At 45.2% G+C, this 12,726-nt stretch overlaps 1 protein-coding gene across 1 annotated transcript in view; it reads left to right on the top strand.

Annotated features, from left to right (window-relative positions):
- The window catches only part of CDH11 (cadherin 11), a 142,147-nt gene that overhangs the window by 59,130 nt on the left and 70,291 nt on the right, over window positions 1-12,726 (top strand). The gene's annotated exons all lie outside the window — the stretch shown is intronic.

Below are 12,726 nucleotides of genomic sequence, written 5' to 3'. Positions count from 1 at the left end.
ACTGGAGCTATATTTTATAGGATGTCCAAATATTCAGATAAAAATTTAAGAATTAATTCTACCAGCATGACTTTCCACACTTTAGTGTCCTAGACCATCCTTCCACGTGTCAGTGGCTCATCTCCACGTGTGTGTCCACCAAGTGCCTTAAATGCAGGGGCCAAATACAAGTCATGATTTTCTCCTCTAAAGCTTTACCTTGTCCTGTGTGCCACATTTCAGCCATAGCACCAAAATTCACTCACATCCAAAACATGGGAGGGATCCCATATGCCTCCCAACCCCTACCTCCAATAGCAACTGATTCCTGTTGACTCACTCTCTGGCTATCTCTGAAACATTTTTCTTTTTCTCTATCCCCACTGCCACCATCCAAATGCAAGCCAGATCCCCTTTCTCCAAGATTTTGCCACAGTTGCCACCTAACAGATCTTTTTGCCTCCAGTGTTACTTCTCCCTCTGTCAGCTCCAGCATGATCCATCTTTCCTACATATCCTGAACAGTGTCCCTAAATCCAGAAACTATGTTACTTTGCTACTTAATCGCTTTCGATGTTACAGATCTGAACTCCTTCTCAGGCTTCTAGGACCCTTCGTTGATGGGGCCACTGTTCTGTCGTCCAGAGTCACTCCCAGCTGCTCTCTGCACACCCAGCCCTCACTGTACACGTCCACTCTAGGATCTACTATAAGGCACAACCTTTATTTCCCCAAAGCCCAGTAATCTCCCTGTCTTCACAAGCTAAGTTTTACTCATAAATTATACCTTCACTTGGACCTCACTATCTCTAAGGAGTTCTTTCTGATCCCTGAAGACTGGGCTTTGGGTGTCTCCTAGCCTTTAGTCATCGCGATTACACCATTTACTGTGATTCCCACATTGGGTTGTAATTGTCTGTTTAGTTGTCAGTCTTCCCAGCTAGACCTGAAGGTTCTTGAGGATTGGCCTTATTTTGGAACCACCAGGCTCCCAGTTGCAAGCACTGTATCTGGCGCAAAGTAGGTTCTCAATAAATATTTACTAAATGTATGAATAGAGACTCTAAGTATAGTTTAAATAGAAAATGAAGAAGGGGACCTGATGTTACCACAGAGAGAAAAGTCACAATGTTGACAGCTAACAGGTATTGAGTGCTTACGATATGTCAGGCACATAAGGTCTTTAAAGGTATCACCTCCCTTAATCCTTGCAAAAACCTACTGTGATAGATTCCATTAATATCCAAGATATTACAAATGAGAAAACCGAGTTTTAGAAAAGATAAGTAACTTGCCTATGGCCATATTGCCATACTTTTATCCTTGGACGTTTTTATCCTTGGAGGTCTGACTTTAGCTAGAGCTTTTATCTTTGCTTACTCCTTTCTTTTGTCTTCCCCAGAATTAATCTGATCCATTATGGACAAAAAACATTTCCTCCACGTAAGGCTAAGACTTTTCCTGCAGCCCACACAAGCTATTTTTACTTAGATGGTCAGCCCCTGTGACTGGGGCGTGTAAATCTTTGGTGATTTTCCAGGTGTTTTACACTCATATTCTAATGTGGGTTTGTTCTGGGACAAAATTTCAATTTGGGGAGCCCCCCTACTCTTTCTCCCATGTTCTGGCCAACGTTTGTCATGGGAATAAACCAATGAATGAAAACACTCTTAGTGAAGGCAGAGCCATGCTTTCCTGCAAATGCACCAATATGACTTGGAAATTATGTGGCCGACTCCTCTCATGTTAGCATATTTTGCACTCATTTGCTCTGAAGCCTGGCTCAGCAGAGGGAACGCATCCCTCCTCTGGAAATGCCTGTGAATGATGATCATCTCATTTCTGCCAAGCCAGATGGGTCTCTTCATTTCATCCGACCTTTGAATTCTTCAGTAGGACTTGCGGCTGACATTTCCTTTTTTTCTTGGTAATAGGGACAATTAGAATGAGGTATCAATGAAACAGAGTCAGAAGTTAAATAGAAAGTACTTCAATTTAATTTGTCTTCTAGGAAATCGTTTAGGTGTTTTTTTTTTCCCACTTAGAAATTAAGAACAGCCTGTTTCGAAGAGTTCTGCATAGCTTTTATTCCAAGGAGAGGAAGGTAAACTATTCTAATGTTTGTAGCACCCTTAAAAAATCACAGGATGGTACAGATGGAACAGTCCTTTGATCTTTCAGGATAATCTTCTTGTTTTAGACATAGGATTTTTTTTTTTTTTTTTTTTTTTTTTTTGCCTAGAGGCAGGAAAGGACTTGGATCATACTATAAGGTTTTGGAAGGGCAAAATGAAACTTACCTACAACTTTGGCTCAAGACTCAGATTCTTGATCCCCAATCCACTCAGGATGGCAGTGTTCCTTGAACAAGTGCCTGTGATGTGCCAGGATACAGGCAGGGATGAAAGGCTCTTTCCCTTTCTTCAAGGAGCTTACAGTCAAGGAGCTCTGTATAAAGCACTCAGAATCCTAGTGGGAAGGGAAGAGAGGGGGATGGGAGGTAGAGAGAAAGACTTTTCACAAATGGTTGTGAAGTGGTTTGGACTTAGGGATCAACTCTCTGGCTGACTTCTAGGGAAATCCACTTGAACTTCCGTTCCTGGTACATTTTTCTTACTTAGACACCTCCTCAGAGCAGGAGAGGAATGACCTGAGTAGCTACAGGACAGAGCTTCCTGGCCCCGCTACCACACTGAGCTTTTAGTAGGGCATTGGGGCACAGATTCGAACGTCTTGAAGCGAAAAGTATTTGTTGTTATACTCATGAAAAGTATACACACGTTGAGACCCTCCTGACCGATAATCAGCATGGGCTAATCATCACAGGCCACCCAATTATCTTTCATTTGCATAAACATTTGCATAAAAATCAATCCCAAAAAGCCCCCGGGGTGGGGGGGGCAGCTCACCTGTGCTGGAGCAGCCACCAGGCTCTGCATTGTCCCTGACAGTGTGAAATGTCAGCAGCCTGCCTCCTAACCCCTCTGCCTGCTGGGTCTGTCTGTGAAGGCACATTTCCTATTTTGGGATATAGGCCACTGTGGAGAAAGAGGCCAAGTATCTGTCTGTGGCTGGTGCCCTGAGAATCATAAACAGACACTCAGTTCACTTGCTGACTCCTTTGCAGATCCTCAGTGTGTACAGTGTGACTGTCACTAATGCAATCAACTAAGGGATACAGGAAGCTCTCGTGTGCCAGGTAATGTAAATATCCCACCTTTGCCAGAATCAGTACTAAAGGACAAACTTCAACCGAAGCCATGGTTATGTAATCTTGCTTTATTTAAGGAATGGTGAACAAAGTGCACAGACCCTCCTGATCAGGACAGTGAGAGCTGATGTTTAACGCAACGCCCATGTGCAGACACTGTGCTACGTGCTCGATGTTCATTGTCTTGTTTGACGTCACCAACACTTTGGTATGTGCCGTTGTCCTGATTCTTTTATGATGAGGACACGGAGGTTCAGAGAGGTGAATGAACTTCCTGAGGGCCAAACGGTGAGCGACATGTAGAGCTGGGGCCTCCACGCCCCAGTACAGTACCGTAGTGCCTCCAGTGTGTTTCTTCCAGTTCTTTGGTGTCTTGCCTTCTGGTCTTAACCAAGTTGGATGGTGGTTATATTACAGTTCTTTTGGTGGTCATATCATAAATCTCCATGTGGGTTATAAGGGAGACAGACCTAGGTGCTGCTGGCTAATGTAGCACTGTGCTGCTGAATGTAGGCACTGAGTGAGAGGTAACCCATGGGGACAGGAAGATCATCAATCATCTCTTGAGAACCATTCCTACTTTAGGCCTTGGACTAGGTGCCGGTACAGCAATGAACGAGATGCACATGTATCAACACGACAATTGTACCAAAGTCATATCTTTAAAGAGCACCCCTTCTTGTGGTGGAGCCAGGTCAGCAGAAAATAACCATGGCTTAGAGTTTCTTAGCTCCATGGGTTCGTAGGAGCACAGAGGGACTGACTCTGATAAGAGAAAATCGGGAAGGGCTTCAGTGAGGAGGTGACCTTTGGGTTTAGATGTGACGTATGAGTCAGAATTTACCAGGAGACAATCAGGAAGGATTTTTCAAGCAAAGAGAAAAGTGCAGAGGTTCTTGAGGCAAAATATTCATGACTAGGTGGTTTGTTTGTTTGTTTATATAAGTAGGTAAGACAGTTACAAGGTCTACAGAAAATTAAGTATCCTTCAATCCCTATCTTCTAGTCTCTCAATCTCCTTCCCTGGAGGCAGCTACTATTTTCAGTTTTCTATGTGACCCTCCAGAGAGTTTCCAGGCAGTTACGACGTTACAACCACACACTCATGTACTCGCTTCTTCCATGTTTGTATACATAGGTGGTATCCAACTGTAAACACTCGTACGTACACTGTTCTACACCTTGATTTTGAAAAGAAAACTTTATTAAGTTTCCCCCCTTGTTTTTGTTGCTTGTTCTCTGATTTTAAGCTTTCTTTAAATTTTAAAACAGTTCAAACCTACAGAAAAGCTGCAAAGCTAGTAAAATTAATTCTTATAAACCCTTCATCTTGAGTCACTGATTTTTTTAAACCATTTCCCTCATGTTCCATGCAACAGCTGTATGAACGTAATGCCTAATCGAGGTACAGCTTGGACGTCAGTTACCCAGACACTTAGGTGAGCTTCTTCTCTCTCCCCAGCACTTACTTAGCAAGATAACCAAGATGTACTTGAAACCAAGAATACGTTCCTCTCTTTGTCAGTTTCCCTGAGATGCCAGAAGCAGCAAATGTACCCCCAGGATGGAGATGGCAGGAGGGGCCCCTCTTTGGGCCACTTGCTACCCACTTGATGCTCATCTGTGGGAAAGGATCTTCCCCTGTCTCATCAAGTAGGGGAGTCTCAGGCAGGCGATCACGCTCTCTGCACACTTCCCTTCTGGACCCAGTGGTCCAGGATGGGAACAGACAGTCCCACTGAAATCTACCCACTTCATTTCCGGCAACCAGTCATGTAGATAGTGTGACTTTTCTGTTCTGCTTGTCAGAGTCAACACGGCATCTCAAAGGCTGGTGTAGGGTTCCCTCCTTTTAAAGATCAAAGCACTTGAACACTGCTCGTTTATCTGTGCATTTCCTCCGTGCATTACATGGCAAGGAATAGTTTGTTCTCAACGTGAGAGGGACTTTGAATACGGTGACAGGCAGGAAGTAACCCAAGAAGACAGTGTGATATGGTTTTGCCGTCAAGTGCTCTGGTCCCAGGAGGATTGTTTTCAGGTATTCATTCATTCACTCATTCACTCATCAAATAATTCCTGAAAGACACCGTGACATTCTTTCATGCTTTGTGCCAAGACCTATGCATGCTCTTTGCAGGCTGGGTACTCAGTGTCTGTGGGGTGATAAACATATCTAGGCTGAAGAAAGTAGGTGAACCTGAGAGGGGTCAGGCGGAATCACCAGGGAATGGCTTCCTGGCCATTCAGTAATTGATTTATTCATATATCAAACACATTTACTGACTGCTTACACTGTGCTAAATCCACACATTCACCTGTGCCTAAGATTACTGCAGTTCCTGTTCTCATGGAACTCATAATGCCAGTGAAGGGGGCTCCCCTGACCCCCTTCTAAGTCTACCTGTTTTCTTCAGTTGGGCCCATCAGGAAGGTTCAGCTGCTCCCAGAATGTTTCAGGAAAAAATCAGGCCATTGCCCAGCAGCCCTCCCAGCCCCATGTGATTACCAAGCCAGAGACTCACCATTTCCTCCAGAGGCTACTAACCCAAATTACCCTGTGCCCTGTGGGGCATGCAGAGCTCAAGGCAGTTTGAGAGAGCAGAGAAGGAAGGGTAACAAGACATTAAAATCAGCCACCAATTAACTGTGTCTGCTGAGACTCTAGAAGACTGCAGCCAGACACCTGGGAAATGCCTCCACTTGGAGGCTTTAGAAAAATTGTGGAGGGGCCAGTGAGTTCATCTTTTCAAGAGGCTCTGAATTTTAGAATCTAAGCACCATTTGAAATGATGTTAGGTTTCCATAGCAACAGTTCTTATACTTTTTTTTTTTTTTAAAAGAAAACATGTTTAAGAGTTTGGCCACATACCTGCAAGAGCTAGAAGGAACCTCTCTAAATGAATATCTAGCAAGTTTCCTTAAGTATCACATTTCTGTCCATAACAGATGCTATTTTGGACCTCTCAACATTCCCAATCTCTTTTCAGAATTTCCACTTGAAAAATGGACCCAGGAGCATTGTTACTCAATGCCCCTAAACCATTTGCATCATGCTTTGGGCAAAGAAAAAGCCTTTGTCGCTTGTGTAGTTGCATTCTTGTCCAGGGTTTGTGCTGGACCGCACAGTGGCAGGGAGCAGCCTGTGCTCACACGGGAGGGGCCAGGGTCGCTGGTGACCAGGATCATGGGAGCACATCCGGCTCCCTGATCTCCTCCCGAGTCCTCCTCCACCGAGGTGCAGCAGGATAGATTTTTCTACAGTCTAAATTGTATCAAGTTCCTTCAGTCTAAAACTCCAAGCTTCAGAAGTTTGTGGTCTTTCACAGGATAAATTGCAGGTTCCTCCGCCTGGCTCCTAAGACTGACATGATCCAGTCCCCAGCCCCTCTCATCTCTTGAAACCCCTATTCCACCCTCCCAGTTAACTCTCCATCCATACCGTATTGCTGAGGGTACCTGTGCTTCATGATGCTTAACACTCCATCCTCTTGCATCAGTTTTCCTTCTCAGTCTCCATTTATCTGAAGATGCTGTGAAGGATCCTCTCTTCCAGGTGGGGTTCCTGACTCCTGAGTGCCTTGGTACCTTGGGGGTCTTGATATGTCTTCATGGGCCCTGGGCATCTTTGCCTGTATGAGCTCCTTTTTCTATTAAAAGAATTAAATGTTATATTTTATGGCTGCTTTGGTATGAAGATGAATATAATCTTTACCCTCAAAGGTCAATTTTCCTTCTGACCTTAAAAGAAACTGAAACATTCCTGTGAGCCCGTAAAGGTATTGTGGACCCCAGACACGATACTTCTACCTAATGGAGAAGTCTCAGGGGCTTGGCACTTTCTGTTCCCTCGGTCTGGGTCCCTTCACATGCATGACTCTCCATTATGTAAGGCCTTTCCTGATGTCACAACCTGTAAAGGCACACCCACCACTCGGTTATTCAGTATTTCATTATTCTGTCTTATCCTTCACAGGAGTCATCATAATGTGTGAATATCATGTCTATTCCCTTTCATGGTTTCCTTTTTTATTAGTTGTTTCCCCCATGAGAGTCTAAACCCCTCTGGGTTCAGAGACATGGTCTGCCTTGCCCACCCCTATATTTTCAACATCCAGCAATGTGGTCCACACTAGTAGTAGCTCGGTAACTATTTCTTGAATGAATGACTAAACCAACACCTAATTCTTGAATGTTTCTCTTATTCGTCGACAGGAATATGATGGTGGGTTGCCTGTCTTAGAAAATTGTCGGGGGCCGAGGGCTGAAGCGTGAGCTCCTCTGTGCTGCTGGGTTGCTCAGAATTTTCAGACGCCTGTCTCTCTATTCCTCATTTTCTCCCTCCCTCTCTCTCTCTTGCTCTCGCTCTGAGTTCCTCCTGGGCCACCATTCAGATCGGAGTGGCATCGGTTCCCAGAGCACTCCACTCTGGGGATGCCAACAGCTGCATCATGGCTTTCCCGCGTGTGCATCTGCGCATTAACACAGGCCTTTCGGGCCTGCTCTGGCTTGCCTGACCCCAATCCCACCAGGAAAGAATGTGCATCTGTAATACTCTGGAAAATTGGGGCTGACATGTAGCTTGGTACCCAAAGTGGTTTCACTCAAGCAAACAGAGAGAATAATAGCCATGCACTTAAATGCTTGAGCAGATATCAATTGGAGGAACGTTCCAATAATCCGTGTTTATAAAGCCCGTGAGTATGAATTTTTGAAATAGCACTTACCCCACTTCATTGTTGACAAATGATGTTTGTAGCCATTGAGATATTTTATTCCAATTATGTGCCAGTGTTGTGGGGAGAAGGCTTCTGACGATAGCAGGACATAAGCCATTTTTACTGTGCCTCTATCACTATTCCCGTTGCTAAACTCAACTGGACAGTTCATTAAGATGAAAAATTAACAGCACATGCTTTGGGGAGAATAATCATGGAACATGACAGCTTGTGGAGGCACTGGCATTCAGAGAAGCAGACAGATGACAAACGTGCTCGTCTTCGGAAGAAGTGGTGATTGCCCAGTCGGTCAGGAGCCAGGCATTTACTGAGCGCCGACTTGTGTGTTCAGCCCTGAGCTGAGGTGCTGGGGGAAAGAAAATGCAGGCAGTACGGCCTTTGCACTCCAAGAGCATACCATCTATTTGGGAAGGCTGGGGAGATCTTAGCTGTCAATCTGGAAGCCCCAGAGGGGTGTACATGAAATGCCTGACACTTTGGTGCCGACTGTAAGTTCCGGAGTAATTCAGTGTGGACTTTGGAGAAGATTTCTTAGACCTTGAAGAAGAACAGGATGTTGATTAGTAAACTGTACTCTAAATATAGTAGCTGCTAATGGCTATGATTTTGATTTTGGGAATTGGTGAAATGTTCTAGAATTAGATAGCAGTGGATTGATGTACAACTTTGCAGATTTACTGAAAACATGGAATTGTATACTTTAAAAGGGTGGACTTTATGTGAATTATATCTCAAGAAAGCTGTCATTTTTTTAAAATGCTAAATTACAGTAAATCGTATTCAGAGTAAATCTTGTTCAGGGGAGTTGAGCTTAGTTCCAATAGAAAAAAGGGATGGGACAGACTTACATTGATAGGAAGGAAGCTCATACCCATTTTACCGATGAGGAAGTGAAGGGTCAGACCAGCTCCTGCTTTGCCCCTGAAGCCACAGTGAATAGTGGGGCTGAGACTTCACCTCTAGCCCTCCTTGGCTCCAGCACTTAGATGCTTCCCATACCACGCTCCTGGTGCCCAGAAAAAACAGACCCTGGAATACAACAATAACACGAATGACAATGATGACAGTGACTTCCCTCTGTAGAGCACCCTCGCCTCTCTTTTCTCTCATTTGTTCTTACGGCACCCCTGTGACGAGTGATCAGTATGAGTGTGCCTGCATCTGTGGAGGTGGGGTGTGTCTTAGGAGAAAAGGAGGACCGGGAGAAAGGAGATCACATCTGCTTTGCAGGCTGCATAAAGAACGCTGAATTCTCTTCTTCAGGCATTCAGGGTGTTTCCACCTCCACTTAGGGCTCTGTCTCTCCCTGGACTATTATATGCATCCTATTTCTCCAGGGCAAGTAGAATTTCTAAGTGAAACCATAGAGATGTGGAATCCACGGATATTTAGAAACAAGGCTTGGAATTGGGTGTCCTGCCCGTTAAATATAGAAGTCAATGCTGTTTCTCTTCTCCTCTGTAGAAGGAGCAGGTACACATTTCTGTTGTAAAGCACACGTCTAGATTGAAGTCACTTAAATCATTATCTCCCCTGCAGTTCATAAGAGAGCTTTTGATGTCATTCTCAGCTTACTAGTGTAAATAATGGGTCAAATTCTCATCCTGTTGGACAGGATGGAAATCTGACTCAGGATTTGTAAATACTGCTGCATTTCATTTATTTTCACGGGGACATTTTCTTCCCCAGCAGACAGTGAAATAACAGCATCCTGGGAAACAGCCTGTGGAGGAATCACGACGCATTAACCTAAGCAGTGAGATCTAAACAGAAGCTCTGTTTGCGATCTCCCGCCAGAGCCCAAATCCCGGCAGTCCCCACTGTTTGGCTGCGTTCAGGAAGCGTAAATAAAATTAGATCTTCGGGGCTTCCCTGGTGGCGCGGTGGTTGGGGGTCCGCCTGCCGATGTAGGGGGCACGGGTTCGTGCCCCAGTCCGGGAAGATCCCACATGCCGCGGAGCGCTGGGCCCGTGAGCCATGGCCGCTGAGCCTGCGCGTCCGGAGCCTGTGCTCCGCAACGGGAGAGGCCACGGCAGTGACAGGCCCGCGTATCACACACACACACACAAAAAGATATTTGTAGAGTAAAAAGGAGCTGAGATTTAGGAAGTGGGAGTCTTTCTCAAGCAGCAGACATCCTCTTTCCCAATTTCATTACGGTTTTCTTAGCTTTTAAAGAACTTAAAAGAATAAAAAATAATAATAAAAGATTAATACTTCCTGAAATATATCCCTGCCTATTTCAGAGTGTTTGCTTTTTTCCCCTCATTGAAGGGTCTGGACTAGTGGCCTGACTCAGCGGTGGGAATGGCCAGGTTCTAATCTTGTTTCTTGCTGGAAAGTGACTGCTCTGTGCTCCTCTTTGATAATTTGTCAAATGTGGTCAACAATGGGGTGATTATTGTAATCGCCCAATAATTAGCGTCTACTCTATAGGGATTTTGTGACAGTTGACAGAGCTATTACCTCTAATGCACTTAGAACAATGCCTGTCACATAGAGACGGCTTCCTGAACAGGGCTCAGGGTGGTAGTGATGGCAATGCCTGAGTCTATACAATTCCAAATATCCAGGTGTTTCCAAATTCAGGTTCCTAGACAGAAGCTCGCAGTGAATGACGGAACACAGGTCATAGCCAGGTTTGTACAGCACAGGCACGCAGGTTTGCCCTGGAGGCCCGGCCTCCCCTCGAGCTGGCCTGAGCGTTAGCCTGTGAAGGTGGCAACAGGCACAGCCTCCACTGGGCTCTGTTGGCACCATGTGCTGGTTTCCATGAACAGGGTGCTCCTCTTTGCAGAAGAGTGGTGCCAACTAAAGTGCCCCACAAAATACAGAAGAAGCACAGTGCATGGGCTGGGAGTGGCGTCACACAAAATGACCTGGGTTGGAATTTTGGGTCTTCCTCTAACTGTGACTTTGAACAGAACAGTAACTCTCTCTTGTGCTCGTGTTTGTTTGTTTTTGTTTTTAATGGAGCAGGAAGCAGTGACCGTCTTGACTGTCTCCCAGGGTTGAAGAAGGACTTGCATGTTTTAAATTGTGAATCTGTACTTTCCTTCTCCTTCCCCAGCGCGATGTAGCTCAGCACAGAGGAGAAGGAGCTATGGCGTCCCCCTCTGTGCATCATCTCAGCTTCCTTGTGAACCGCTACGTGTGACTTCTGCTGAGTGCTTTAACCTCGTGAAGCTTCTGCTTTCTCATCTCTTAAATGGGCGTATTAGTTTCCTGTTGCTGCTGTAACGAACTGCCACAAACCTAGTGGCTTTAAAACAACACAACTTTATTATCTTACAGTTGTGGAGATCAGCAGCCTAAAATGGGCCCCATGGGCTAACTAAAATGGGCCCCATGGGCTAAAATCAAGTTATCCATAGGGCTCTGTTCCTTCTGGAGGTCCTAGGGGAGAATCTTATTACTTGTCTTCTTCACAGTCTAGGTGTCTCCTGGGTTCCTCAGCTCATGGCCTCTTCTTCTGCCTTCAAGGTTCATCACCTCATCATCTGCTTCTCTCATCCATTCTCTCTCTCTCTCTCTGTCCCTCCTGCCTCCCTTGTATAAGGACCCTGTGATTACACTGACTCCACCTGAATAATCCAGAATGATCTGCCCATTTCAAGACCCTTAATTAAACCACATTCACAAAGTCCTCTTTGCCTTACAGTTTAATACATTTATAGGTTCTGGGAATTAACACATGGACATCTTTGTGCTGGGGCATTGTTTGTACTCATAGGACTGCTGCAAGGATCAAATGAGACAAGGCATGTAAAATACTTAGCACGGTTCCCAGCACATAAAAATAACTCGATAAATGTTTATTCTCCTCCTTAGAATCACTGATAATGACATTTGCTTGCATACCTCCAGGAGACAGCTAGGGATTGCCACAGTTGTAATTGCCCAGCTCTGCACGCTGGCGGGAACAGTGGCCTTGTTTGGCCGTGGCTGGAGGCTTCCACTCATCTTAGCCCTGTAGGGAAGCCAGTCTGCAGAGATACTTCTGTCTGAATAATGCTCCCTCCAACAGAGTTAGCCTGACCAAGTTTTGCCTCTTTTCTAAGCTTCAGCTTTCTTATTTGTAAACTGAGGTTAGGGGGAGAAGCTTGACTCTGGGGCCCCGGGGTTCAGTGGTTCTTCTGTTGAAAATCTATGAACTATAAGAAATGATCACAGGTGAACCAAAAAAAGTGCAGGTTGGTATTAAGGTATGCTTACTGGCTTCTCAGGGAAAACAGCCCATTGCAAAACAACAACAATAGAAACAGCTATCATCTTCTCTTGCTTTCCATGAGCCTTCATCAGGGTTTCTACCTGCGGGTGCTTCTGGCTCGGGCTGGGCTATGTGATGACGTAGACAGGAGGCTAGCACTGGGTACTTTCTGTAATGCGTGGATCCCGGATAAATGAAGATGTGAGCTCAGGTTTCCAAGATTAAGGTGGGGGCTGAATTCTTCTATTTAGAAGATACATCGTTCATGGATCCAGGACTGGAGAGGAAAAAAGCAAAAAGAGGAAGAAGCCTACTATGTGTCAGACACGTAGGGATGCTGTCTGTGTATCATTTAATTGCCACCACTTTGCCTGGGCTGGGGAGCATTTTATCTCCATTTTTCAAATGAGAAAACAGAGTGTGAGAAAGATTGACTAATTTGCCTGCTGCCTCACAGCTGGTAAGTGACTCGAGAAGAAGGAAGTTGAATTAATACTTCAAATCCAAAACGGAGCTTCTTAGCTATAGCAGTGAGCCTTCCTGAGTCTGGGCGATCTGGCTTTCTCTGGTACATGGCAGGCCACTGT

This window comes from Delphinapterus leucas, chromosome 20, assembly GCF_059928025.1.
Source record: "Delphinapterus leucas isolate spDelLeu-1000000601 "Yukka" chromosome 20, BTC_Dleu_Yukka2, whole genome shotgun sequence".
NCBI lineage: Eukaryota > Metazoa > Chordata > Mammalia > Artiodactyla > Monodontidae > Delphinapterus > Delphinapterus leucas.
This window is presented reverse-complemented; position numbering and strand designations above follow the sequence as displayed.